We start from the raw sequence: 13476 nt of genomic DNA, 5'->3' as shown, positions 1-13476 counted from the left end.
GGCTGGCCTGGATCTCAGGTATCTCCTATCAGCATGTGATGGGGCCACCTGGCTGCTGGAAAGTGGGGAGGCACAGACTCCAACTCCAGATTAGTCTACAGTCTAAAAGCCCAGAACATATGAGGAAAGCAGATGCCAAGGAAAGTACCCAGTCAGATCAACGTTCCAAAGATGAACTTGGTCCTGATTACATGGAAATAATAAAGCAATCTGGAAAAGACTTCTTTAAAAGTAGGGTCAAATCCTGCCGTCTTAGAAAGTAGTGCTCTCATAAAAGTTCAATCACCTGAACTGCAAAGTTGCTTTATTCTAAGAATAATGAAATTTATTTGACTATCTTCCAGCTTCTGTGGAAAAGGAGAAGTGTTTTTTATGTTTATACTTTCATTTATTGGCTATATTAGTAAGTTTAAAAAAAGACTGCTATTACAAACTTTGTAACATGCACTAAATTGAGAAAATCTTAAATGACCATAAAGTGGTCACTTCCAGACTGCACCCTCATCCTCCTGTTCCCAGGAGCAGAGAAGAATTTTATTCAGCCTTCAGCTGAGAACAGGCAGATGATAGAGGTCAGCCACTGATTACATTATAACCACATTCAAGTGTTTGGGACCTCCCATAACGTAGTTTGTTTTCGACTTTTGAAGAGGTAAAGAATGAATTAGTGTCTGTAAAAATATTAACACAGAAACGCAGAGATATTTTTAACGACCAATTAGAAATCATGCAAATGAAAATTAGATCCCTTGAAATTAAGGAATAACCTTCACACTGGACCCAGTTTGTGAGAGAACTAATGTATTAAAAATAGTACTGAATTCACCAGAACAAAGTACAGAGAAATTAGGAGATTAAAAATAAGAAAAAGAAAAATATATAAATTTAGCCATATTAAAACTAAGAGGAGAAATAAAATATTGAGCTTCTAAACTCTCAGAAAAGCAAAGAATTTAAAACATATTATTCCAACCAAACACATATGGGGAAAAAAAAGACACAAATAAAAGGCATGGTTAGTAGACATTTCAAAATAAAATTTTAGAGATTAATGATATCAATAATTAATGACAATAAATGTAAGATGACTAATCTCATCCAATATAAAACAGAGGATATTCTTATACTAATATTGTCATATCCTAGTATATTATAGCACTTTTTATTTTAAATTCTCTATTTTTATAAGGAAATTTCCTTCTACTTCATTCGAATTTTTCAGTGACTAAGCTTTCTCTCAACACAGAAACACCCAAAATACTATTTGAAAAATTTTTCATTGTCTGCAAAAGATATATAAAAAACCTTTCAGTCTACCATGGTACCCAGTAACCCTAGAAAATAGATGATATCATCAAAAATTCCCAGAGGCAAAATGAGGCTTTAAAAATCCACATTGATTTGGGTACTTTTGATTCAGCTAAAGGCATTTTGTTTCTGATGAGTTTTTAACCTGTTTTTCTTAAAAAAAAAAAAAAACTTTATATTTAGACTTCTGGAGATTTTTTGAATAAATTTTTGAATTTCTAAATCATGGCTGTGGTCTAAGTAGCTGTTTACTAAAGGACACAGGAAAGAGAAGAAAAATATGAAAGGCTCTTAAGTGCTTGGAAAGCTGTATATTTCTTGAGTTACTTATCTACTTTTTGTCACTTACTATTGCCTCCTTCTCTGTCTGTCTCACACATACACACACCCCACCCCCAGAGCCTGTGTTGGATTTTCTGTCTCAATTCTATGACACTGCCAATAGCCTTGCAGAGCTGGTCGTTGAACTGAAGAGAACCAAAAGGAATTGTAAATACCTGTTTCAAAAACCGGCATTAAGTACTGCACATGTAGGATGCCATCACTCAAGCCTGTTCTTAAGTAAAGTCAAGTGCAGAGAGATTAGGTTGCTCCACACTGAGCACGGGAAGCCCTGAGAGGTTATTATCTAGGGAACTCGAGAATCCAGGTTGGTTGATTAACATGCCTCAGCTCTCCACTTCACTCTGGTTGGAGTGATCTGACCTACATCATTTCATTCACTTCAGAATCATGAACTTTCTGCTCATGATCTTACCAGTTAAGAGAAACACCAATAAATGGGATTTGACTAAACTGGTGGAACCATTTCTGAGACATAGTACTTTTGGATACTCTGAACCTCGATGTACCTTTCACAGCTGCACGTTTAACTATACAAGCACCAATGGATGTGCTTTTGAGTGATCAGGGACCTTTATAGTCTGGAGATTTTGCTGATGCTTGTCATCCAGTATGTAAATGATTACTTTCCTATAGTAAATTTTATATATTAACTGGCAGTAAAAGGGAATATGGTTTGATTTTAACAAAGAAATAATTTGTGCAGTCTCCCTGATGTGAACTAACTCAAAGTACTAATCAGGACTGACTGATTAATCTAACTCAAGATTAGTCTGCAGACTAAAATTCCAGGAAATATGAGGAAAATGAATACTAAGAAAAGTACCCAGTTAAATTAATGTTCAAAAGAGGAATTTGGTCCTGATTACATGGAAATAACAAAGCACTCTGGAAAAGACTTCTTTAAAAGTATAGTAATACCCTGCCATCAGAGCGAAATGGTAATCTAATAGAAGCTCAATTATTTAATACATAAGCTAAAACGAAATGTTTTAATATGGAACTAAGGCTTATAAATATTAGCATCTGTGGCATTAAACAACTAATAGGACTTTCTTGGGCTTTAATTTTCTTTTTTGTACAAGTGGGAATAAAAATCGTACCTATTTTATAGTTTTTGTAAAGATTAATTTGTTTAAACAGCAAGTAATGTTTAGGTTTATATCTGTTATACAATATAATTGTTAACCATTATTATTATTATGAGTGATGTGCATCAAATGAGATAAATGCTTTGCAACTTGTAAATGCCTTGCTAACTCTAAGGAGCTATATGTTAATAATCTCTTTTGGACTACCTGATGGAGAAGCCCATTTCTATTGGCACTACAATTTTTTAAAAGCTGGTTATAAAACTGAAAAAGCAAGCATTATACAAGTATATTAAAGGATTTTGGAAATGTCTTCATCTTATTTTGAAGAGAAAGTAGAGGCAGAAGGAATTTAGTACAAAATTATTACTGAAATAAAATGAAGTTAGAAGCATGTTTTGGTTGATTGATGTATTGTCCCTGACTAATTGACATGCATGCCTGCAAATACTTTTTAAACTTCCTTATTTAACAAAGAGGTAATTCAGGATACATTTAGCCTTTGGTTCATGTGAAAGGAGCATATGCAATTACTGCCCATTTCAGTCTGGTCCAGAGCAGAGGTTAAAACCTCCAGGCAAAGAGCCTTTAGCTAGCAACTCAGTACAACTGATGGCAAGTCTAACTCTCTGGACCTCAAGTTTCCCTTAGCATAACCAGAGGAAATACTTTCACCCCACTTATGGATTTCAAATTCTGAATGAGTGGGGCCTCATTCTGAGAAATCTGGAGACTTGATATGCATAATATTGAATATTATTGTGTGAATAATATTGTGCAAAGCCATTTTCAAATCCTACTCTCTACTGAATGAATTCAGAAGGCTTATTTTTCTTCTTCCTGACAGTACACGTGAGCTCGTTTTCATCCAGTTGCATATCTTCATTGAGCTTGCCCTGAAGATGTTCTCGTTGGGGCATGTCCTACAGAGCAGCTCAGGTCGTTTTGACTCTGAGTACTTCTGCTTATGCTGTAACTAAGGGCAGCTAGACCGTTCTTGCAGAGCCTAACATTTTGGGTGCCATTTTTTAATGCCTGTGGCAATTTGCATATTGACGTGGTCTCCCTGCTGGAAGCCAGATGTCCCTGCAAGCCCCAACGTCTTCCTTTCATTCAACTGCTCCCAACTCTGGACTTGACTTGGTTGAGTTTCTTTGCTAAAGTTCAGAGTCTTTACTGTTTAAAAATCAGGATTAAATAAATGCATTTCAGTTTCAAAGGTATTATTTGCAGTAAAACTGCCAACGTAAACATTTTATAAGAAAGCCATGCATGTCCTGAAGTCATAACTGCAGGCCTCTCATTAGCTTCACATTGGCTGGTGGCATTTATGTCAATATTCAACACTCTAAGAGTTAAGTTAATTTGAATTTCGTTTCTTCTTTAAGCTAACTTGATCTTGCAACCTCTTTTCTCTCTGGCTAAGAAAAGAGTCACTTTAAGAAGCTGAAACTTCTAGCACAAATATTTCTAACAAGTTTATTTGTGTGGTGAATATGTGCTTCTATCTCATTTTTTTCTTGCAAGGAAATAGTACCTGTGACTTCTCTACCTACCTGAAAAGCCTAAGTCCTTTCTGGCAACTACTGCGACATTGCCTCTTTTTCCGCTTTGTAATAATCTCCATTGGCATGAAATCTTTGAACTGATCATTTGGCAACACGTGCTTGCTGTGAAAGAACTTTAACTATATACATATGCTATGATAGATATCATATCAATATTTTCCATCACTACTTTTGCTCTGTCAGAAAACTCATGACTTGTTGTGAGTCAGAATGTGTCACAGCCAAGCTGTCTTCCAAACCTTGAAATATTTTACTATATTTTCCCTTCAAAGTTTTTGACTCATCACCTGAGAAGATATCAGGCCTTTTACCTACGTTTGGTTTGATTTAGAACCATGAAGATGATGGGATCAGTATGTCCTTGCTGTGCTGTTTAGCTTCTTAGCCGGCCCATTTGATAGAGGCTAAATGCTTCTTTGGAAAAGTTTTGCAGGATTTATCTTGTTTCTCATTCTGCATGACTTGATGTCTGTCTTCGAAAAAATTTTTTGATTTTCTTTTCTGTAGTTGTTTTTCAACTTTAATCTAGATTCCCAACTCTAATTCATTCTATAATAATGTTAACCCCCAAAATTGTATGAACTGTCTTATTTGAATAAAAAGATGAAGTGCCTGAACTGATCTTACGTTCCCTTTCCCAGTGTCCTTTCCCTTTCTCAAATTCTACTCTTCTAAAAGAAACTGATGTCAGCTAGGGTACCAGTGACTGATACCTTGGAGGTATTTATCTAAGACACACACAAATGCCTCCAAGGTACCAGTTTACCAGGCCAGGAGACAGAATTTTATATTGTCCTCTAGGTTGTCTAGGGGACAGTATGAGATTCTGTCCCCTGGCCTGGCAAATTAATTGCATTCACCTTCCCAGTTCTTCATACTTCTCTCTATCCAGGCCCTTTGGGGGTGCCCTCCCATACTGATTTAGGCCTCCTGTTAAGATTTGCTTTGGCCCATGAGACACTAATAAACTAAACACATAGCAAAGCTTAAAAAGTTGTTGACTGCCTCTTCTTCCTCTCTTGATCCTCTCTCATTGCCGTAGGAAAATGCCTGGCCTGGTTGCTGGAAGACGAGATTTAAGGAAAAGAGCTGAGTCGGCCTGGTTAATCTAGCCAAGGCCCCACACACCCTCAGAACTGCTGACTGCAGATGCATGAGTAAAGCCAGCCAATGCCAGAAGAATTGCCCAGATAACCTATAGGCTCCTTAGCAACAACAACAACAAAAAAAAAGGCTGCATTTTTTTTCTATGCCCCTGAGTGTCTGGGGCAGTTTGTTACTCAGTTAACGACTAACTAGTACACCTCTTAAAGAAATCTAATCCCTCAACTATGCGGGAGGGCAACACAAAGGCTCTTGTTCGTCTCTCTGATCACATCCATATCAGCCTGCATGACTTGACCATATAATTAAATAAGAGGAGGACTCAAGTGTACTATTGAGTCAAAATGAACATCTATAAACAAGCCTTTCCAGTAGCCAGTTTCAATTCATTGCTTTCGAGAGTTTTCTCTTTGTTAGCAAACTCTGAATATAGTTTTCATGGGTTTTTTTGGGTTTTTTTTGTTTGTTGTTGTTGTTTGCCTTAGGGCTTGCCTTTGTCATTGTTCCCGTCAACTGCATTTCTGCATTTCTTCTCTGCAGACGACATTCTGCTAACCTTGCCAAGAGCCACCCAGGTGAAATGAGATTTGCAGAGAGACATTCAGGGAGAATAAGCAGATCTTTTTACATGAAGAATAATTGCAGAAGTAATCTCTTATTTGGTTGAAGCTAATAAGTGGATATAGTGGATATTTTATGGTCTTCTTTTTTGAAATCTCAAAGATGGAAATTCTCAAGTATTTTTACTAACTTACAAATTTGGCTGAGAGTATTTTAATGTTCAGAGAGCTTCCCTGCTTAAGGTTTTACTGTTACAGAGCTTAATATCAGCTATTTTTAATATTTTGATTCAATGATTGATTTTCTTGGTAGATAGAATATTACATCTTAGCAAAAAATTAAATACTCTTTTGTAGTTGGAAACTTTTTGTGGAGACATAAAATTTTAACCACTTAAACCTAATCTGTGACCCCCTTACTTAGGCATTAACCCTGGTTTTTCAAGCATCTCTCCCTAGAGGGCGCCATAGCCTCACTTCATGACGTGGTCTTTCCAATGTTGGCTGCGGGCCCATATCACCTGAGGCTGAAGTCCTTTAGATTACAAGATTGGAATATTTTTAGTAAATCTATCACCAGTAGAGCCTTCATCTTAACATGATAAATGTACAACTCACTGGACGTATTTGGCTAGAGATTTATGGCAAATCAGACACAGCTTATGAGAGAAGGAAACGGTGCTTGTTTAACATGGCTGTGGCTGTTTGTTGTGGCTGTTTGTTCAGGTCAATCCTAGTCTATCTTTGTGTTGATGCATAGTAACCTGTGGGATATTATGGGCAGATAGTAGAGCATTGGATCGAGTACTAAGGACGATTCAGTGGACCTGTGCTCTCATTTTGGATATGTCGCTTTCAGCTAGTACTTGCCCCACTTGGACTTTGGTTTCCTCATTTGTAAGATGAGATAGCTAGTCTCAATATTTTTTTCACAATCCCAGCAACCCTGTGATTTATAGTCTTTGATACATAACAATAGTTCTGTACAGTTTGGTAGAGGAAGTGATACCAGTGCTCCCAACTGCCAATTCAAAGGAAATGTAGGTAGTTACCCAGTGATATTTTGGTTAGCCTACAGAAAATGTATTACATTTTCAGGAAAAGAAGATGCCAGCTGATCATTGAAACCCATAAATGCTAAATAAATACATGTTTTTATGTATCTCCTTAAAACATGAATATTCTTACAAAGTCAGCATAAAGTATTGATATAAGACTGCCTAGAAGAAAAAGTGTCCACTACTCACAATCTAGCACCATGCATAACAAAGAGTCTTCACTCAAGAAATGTTTGTGAATTCCCAGCAGGGCATAGTGACCCATGCCTGTAGTCCTAGCTACTCCAGAGGTTGAGGAGGGAGGATCAGTTGAGCCCAGGAGTTTGAGTCCAGTCTGGGCAACATAGCAAGACCTCATCTCTAAAGAAATAAAAAGTTTATGAATGAATGACAAGAACACTAATTCCATGCTGGGTACCGCTTTTACTTCTAAAATACTCTTTAATATAATGAGTCAGGATTGATGCTCATGAACTTCCAGCCATGGCTTTAACTGTACTCCTTCGGGTGACGTTGAGCATATTGGATCTGCTATGCATGGAAAGTTACTTTATTTTTATTTGCCCCCACTCCACTGAAAAAAAAAATTAGATGATAGCAGCATTTCTTAAAGAATAGAATGCATATCCCTGGTCACACTTACAATTAGACATAATTCTTTTTACATGACCATTTTTAAGTTTTCAAAAACAATTGTCAAGCCTGTTATAGTCTTATCTTTTCAAAGCTAACCATCGTTCTTCAGGACTTTTTTATGAATGTTTTTTAATGTCTTCATTACTCTCCTTGCAATGGGTCCTGTTTGTCTATATCCTTCCTAATCTGTCACCAAGAACTAAACACAGTATTTCAAGTTTCATCGCTGCCATGAAAACCAGGATCACCACCTTTTTTATTCTAAATACTATGTTTTCTGCTAATACAACTTAACATTAGATTCCTCATCACGTTGGTTTACATTGATGCCGAAGTCTTTTTCACAAATGCACTGTTAAATCATGTCTTTCTTTTATATCCTTGTACTTTTTATGTAAATCAGGATTTTCTTTTAATCCTCTTTAAAGTACAACTTCTTAGACTTAATTTGCATATGGGAATATTATGGGTTCTAGTTATGTCAACCTACCAAGTCTGCTTCAAACTTCAGGTTATTTACAACAATATTGGCCTCATGGACTATTTACATGTTTCATTTATGCATGCATCTAATGTAACAAAGTCAAGAGAGAGTTGTAATGCTTACTGCTAAAAACCACCCTCTAGAGGGTACAAAAATACCTCAGAGTTCTTATAATATACCTTCATAAAACTCTTACAATCTTCTTATCTCAGGCCAGGGAAAAGGAAAATAAGATTATCATGACTTAATTTGGTCTTAGTGATCTGTACTGATACCTGGTAACCACCTTTTTCTTTCCCAAGAGCTGACAAATCACCCTGTTAACGTCCACTCTAGAAATTTACTAGAAGTAAACGTAAAACAAGATGATGGACTGCAGAATCTCACATTCCTTTCATACATTTTGTGACACATTTATGCATTCTCAAACCTTCTAGCCTATCTTCACACATCCTGAGAGCTCTTGACTGCGGTTGGGTGAGTTGGCTCAGCACACCACAGTGTAATCTAATGGCTTGAAGTTCAAGTCCTCAGGACTGCTAGTACTGTCTTAAAACTGGGGATTTTATTTCCCCCTTTTCAAGGTTCTCTTTACCCTTTTTATGCACAGGTCATTGACTTTGATAGGACAGAAACAACATGAAAGGTTAACTCTGATATCCATCAATGTTTCTCAACTCTAAGCTGCAGGCTTATCCCTTCCTTGCTCCTTTTATTTCTCCAAACATAGATTGAAACCATCAATACAAATAAGAGATGTACTCAAATAACTCATGTTAGACAGTGTGTGATAGGTGTAGTAGGAGGACTAGAAGGGCTCAGAAGATAGAGACATTACCTTCATCACAGGACCTCAGCAAGTGTGCTCTTTGAACTGGTCTTTGAAAAATGAAGGATTGTGATTGGAAGCATTGAGAGGAACTCTAAGTGCAAAAAGTGGCAGGGACTAAAACATAAATGAGAGACTATGTCAACATTTATGAAATGATGCCGAGCTTATTAGGTTTACCTAGCAGATAAGAGCCTGGTTAAAGGGGGGCTTTGTAGGTTCCTCCTCATTTGGATCAGGAAGCTTTTGAAGCTTTTCAGCTAAGGCTGTGATATAAGTAAATTTGTAAACTTAATCTAAAAAAGAGAAGGACTGCAGTTAGGAAACCACTAGGGGATTTTATACTAACCCCTACCACTCAAACTAAGATGGCCATAATTGGAAGGTATGGAAACAGTCCATAAAGTCAAGCTGGGGAGAAAAATGAAGATGGTTTTCATATTGGTCAAATATTTAAAATATATTTATAATATATTTGCTCTGCTTAGAAAATTACCTCACCCATCCATACTCACCCCTCCAAAAGAATATTAATACTCATTTGCACTCTTTCCACTCCATTTCATGAGGCATCTAATAGAAACCTCCAAGATGTTTTTTTTTTTTGAGACGGAGTCTCGCTGTGTCTCCCAGGCTGGAGTGCAGTGGCGTGATCTCGGCTCACTGCAAGCTCCGCCTCCCAGGTTCACGCCATTCTCCTGCCTCAGCTTCCCAAGTAGCTGAGACTACAGGCGCCCGCCACCACGCCCGGCTAGTTTTTTGTATTTTTAGTAGAGACGGGGTTTCACCATGTTAGCCAGGATAGTCTCGATCTCCTGACCTCGTGATCCGCCCGTCTCGGCCTCCCAAAGTGCTGGGATTACAGGCTTGAGCCACCGCGCCCGGCCACCTCCAGGATGTTTTTGTACGCCCTAGAGGGTGGTCTTTGGCAGTGAGCATCACAGCTCTCTCTCGACTTTGTTAAATTAGACACATGGATAATCTCTAAATTATTTTGGGTTGTTTCATACACAGCTTTAAATAACATTGAATCATATTGTATGGAAGGTTTTTTTTCAGTTCTCTTTCAAACTTGAGATTACACAGAGGATAAAGTCTCAATTTAGTGTAAAGTTTGTCCCTAACACTTGCCTAATATTTGCAGTTCTTCCCCTTCACACAAAGACTGAGTGGGCTTGGGCTTAGAAACTTTGGTAGACAACAACATTGAACTAAAATGGAATGGCAACATTTATTTAATTTTATCCTTGTATTATACCATGACTTTTGGTTATTCTATTTTTTGCAAGTGATACTGTTGTCCTGTTTATGGTCAAAGAATAACAGTTTTAGTTTAAAATGAAATTTTATGGAAAAAAGGTAGTCTGATTCAAAGGATTTTGTTAAGTGTATATTAATAGGTAATACTATGATTTGGCAAAAATCAAGATGGTGGGACATGAATAACTGACATTCAGTTAACACTGCTCTAATATAAAATCCAATTAGAATTACAAAAACCTTACATATTTTGAAGATGGCTTTTCTCCTCTTCTGAATTCACCAATGATTGAAATAATGTCCTTACATTGCTGAGAGGTGGTTTGACGGCCCATGGAGAATAGAAAGTTGTTTGCCATTATCCATGTGTATGGGATAACAGTGGTAGCCTGTGCTACTTGAAGCATAAAATCACCATTTCGACTCCTAGAGATTTGTAGGGTTTTTGTAGCAGCTGTACTACTCTGATGGAAGGTAGTACAAATTCTATCTCATGACTAAAAGGTTTTTTTCCAAAGAGAACATGAGGTCTCGTTTCTCAGTTCACTTTCAAATTGCCTCTACTATATCTAATGACCTCTTTTCTAAAATTAGTTTCATGAAGGGCTTGATTGATTTTAGGCTCTTTATAGATTTAATTTAATGTTCATTCTCCATTGTATTATTGCCCAGCATGAGTCAAGACAATCATACTTATGATTAGAAAAATAAAGCAAGGCCTTTGGGGGCCAAGTACAGAACTGCCTTATCCCTGAGCTGGGAGGCTGAGCCACATGTGGACTGAACTGTGATGGACAAACTCTAATGGCTCTTTTAATGCAAAAAATGCATTGTGGAGGCAGAAAGCTGCTGGAAGGGTCTTCTCTGAAACTGCATCAGTACACTCTTCACATCCTTGGTTCTGTCTTAGGAAAACAAATGCTCTCTGAATTATTAAGCCGACATGTGGCTTCATGCCTGGGGCAGAGGTGCTTGAGTCGGAGGGATGTCAATTCAAACACAGCTCCCCCATTTCTTAAGACTAGCTCTGTGGCCCTGTGAAGTTATTTAACCTCTCTGAGCTTCCAGTTTCTCAAGGATGCATTAGTTTCCTAGGGCCACCATAGCAAATGAGCACAACTTAAGTGGCTTATGACAACAGCATTTATTCTCACAGGCCAGAAGTCCACAATCAAGTCAGCAGGGCCACACTCCCTCTGAAAGTTCTAGGGGCAAATCCTGCCTTGCCTCCTCCAGTTGCTGGTGGCTCCAAGAATGCCTTGGCCTGTGGCCACACAACTCCAATCTCTGCCTTCGTCTTCATATGTCCTTCCCTCCTTTTCTTCCTTTTCTCTCTGTGTCTTTCCCTCTGCTATCTCATAAGAACACTTTTCATTGGATTTAGGGCCAGCTTAAATAATCCAAGAGGATCTCATCTTGAAAGGCTTAACTCATCTGCAAAGACTCTTTTTCCAAATAAGGTCACATTCATGAGTTCCAGTGATTGGGATATGGGCATATCTTTGGAGGAGCCACCATGCAACCCACTGCAAGGGATGATCACGATGCTTACATCACAGACGAAATGAAACGCAAAAATGCTGAGCACATAGGACACGCTCAAGAAAGGTTATCATCATCTTATGATATTTAACCATCTCCTTAGTTTGTTGTTATCATGATTATTAACATTTTGATAGACCTAACTACATTTAACTTAACAGTGAGCTCTATTATGATTAGACCTGTAGAGCAGATGTGAAACTCCAATTGCCAATGAACAAGTCACACAGAGAAAAGATGGCCTCTTTCCCCAAAGCAGCTTGGGAGTCCCTGGCCTTATTTTATCAGTGTAAATGCACAGTATGGACTTTAAAGAGACAATATTTCTTGTAGTTTAGGAGACAGGAGATGTTTACCCAAAACTTGAACTGAAAAATGTAATCTTCCAGCCAGGCACGGTGGCTTACTCCTGTAATCCCAGCACTTTGGGAAGCCGAGGCAGATGCATACTTGAGTCCAGGAGTTTGAGACCAGCCTGGGCAACATAGTGAAATCCTGCCTTTACTAAAAATACAAACATTAGCCAGGTGTGGTGGTGCACACATGCAGTCCCAGCTACTCGGGAGGCTGAGGTGGGAGGATCACTTGAGCTCAGCAAGTAGAAGCTGCAGTCAGCTGAGATCATGCCACTGCACTCCAGCCTGGGTGATAAAGTGAAACCCTGTCTCTAAAATAGAATAAAATAAGCATAAAAATAAAAAAGTAACCTTCAAATTCCTTCCCATTCTCAAATAGAGATGGAATTTGTCACTCTCAGAATTTACCCGGGTCATTTCTTGGTTCTTGCTGTCTGCCCCAAGACAGACCACACTGATGTGGTTCATACCAGTTCTGCAGTGTTGAGCATCCAGCAACATTCTGTGGGTGATGAGATGCCATCTGCTGGCTTTTCTCTTTCTGCATATGTGGATGTTTACACCTGCCTGCCCATGCAACCAACTCCTCGTAGCATGGCGTGGCCGTTGTCTCACTGTGATGAGGAGTCACTGAGACACTTTCTGTCTCCGAATAGTCTCATCAGTTAACAGTTAAAGAGAGCCGAACAGTTGAATAAATCTCAACTACTGAGGTCAAAGAAACGCATGACTTGTCTATCAATAAAGGACCCGAAGAGGCAGAAGCAGGTTTACATCTATGTAAACTCACTGAGAAAGCCGTGTTGTTATTGCAGTTCTTGGTCTGTGCCTGCTTTTATTCAGCGTGCCACTTGGAAATGGAAACCTGAAGAAATGATACTACAAATAAGTGATATTGAGGATGACAGTCTGTTCATTTTTGAAGGGCAAAACGGCAAAAAGGATGCATTTGCCCTTTGAGACCTCTTCTCACAAGGGACAGCAGGGGGCAGTGCTAATATAGGGAGAGTTTAGCATCAGGTAAACATTGGCATGAACCTTCAAAAGTCAGATGCCTCCATGAGCCACACAGCCTTTCGCATTTGAAGTACTCTAATTTGCTTTTCCTCCCAAATGCCATTTATTCATCCTTCACGGCCCAGTTCAAATAGCTTAGCCATACGGAATCCCCCTGACTGAATTACGGTCCCTCTGTCTTGGCTATGGGCTGCTTATGTGTGTCCCCTTACTGGTTCCCCCCAGATCCACATGTTGAAATCCTAACTCCTTAGACGGTGGTATTAGGAGGTGGGGCCTTATGGAAGATGGTTAGGTCGTGAGGGCAGAGCCCTCAGGAGT

General features: G+C 38.6%; 1 protein-coding gene and 1 long non-coding RNA gene across 2 annotated transcripts in view; both read left to right on the top strand.

Moving 5' to 3' along the window:
• DOCK10 (dedicator of cytokinesis 10) overlaps positions 1-13476 on the top strand; it is a 281526-nt gene that overhangs the window by 25992 nt on the left and 242058 nt on the right.
• On the top strand, positions 948-9569 carry LOC110740990. The gene is made up of 2 exons (XR_002516453.2): positions 948-5005; positions 5064-9569. It is a non-coding gene; the product is annotated as an uncharacterized LOC110740990 (long non-coding RNA).

This window comes from Papio anubis, chromosome 10, assembly GCF_008728515.1.
Source record: "Papio anubis isolate 15944 chromosome 10, Panubis1.0, whole genome shotgun sequence".
Classification (NCBI taxonomy): domain Eukaryota; kingdom Metazoa; phylum Chordata; class Mammalia; order Primates; family Cercopithecidae; genus Papio; species Papio anubis.
Note: the sequence above shows the minus strand (reverse complement) of the source record. Positions and strands in the feature narration are given on the sequence as shown.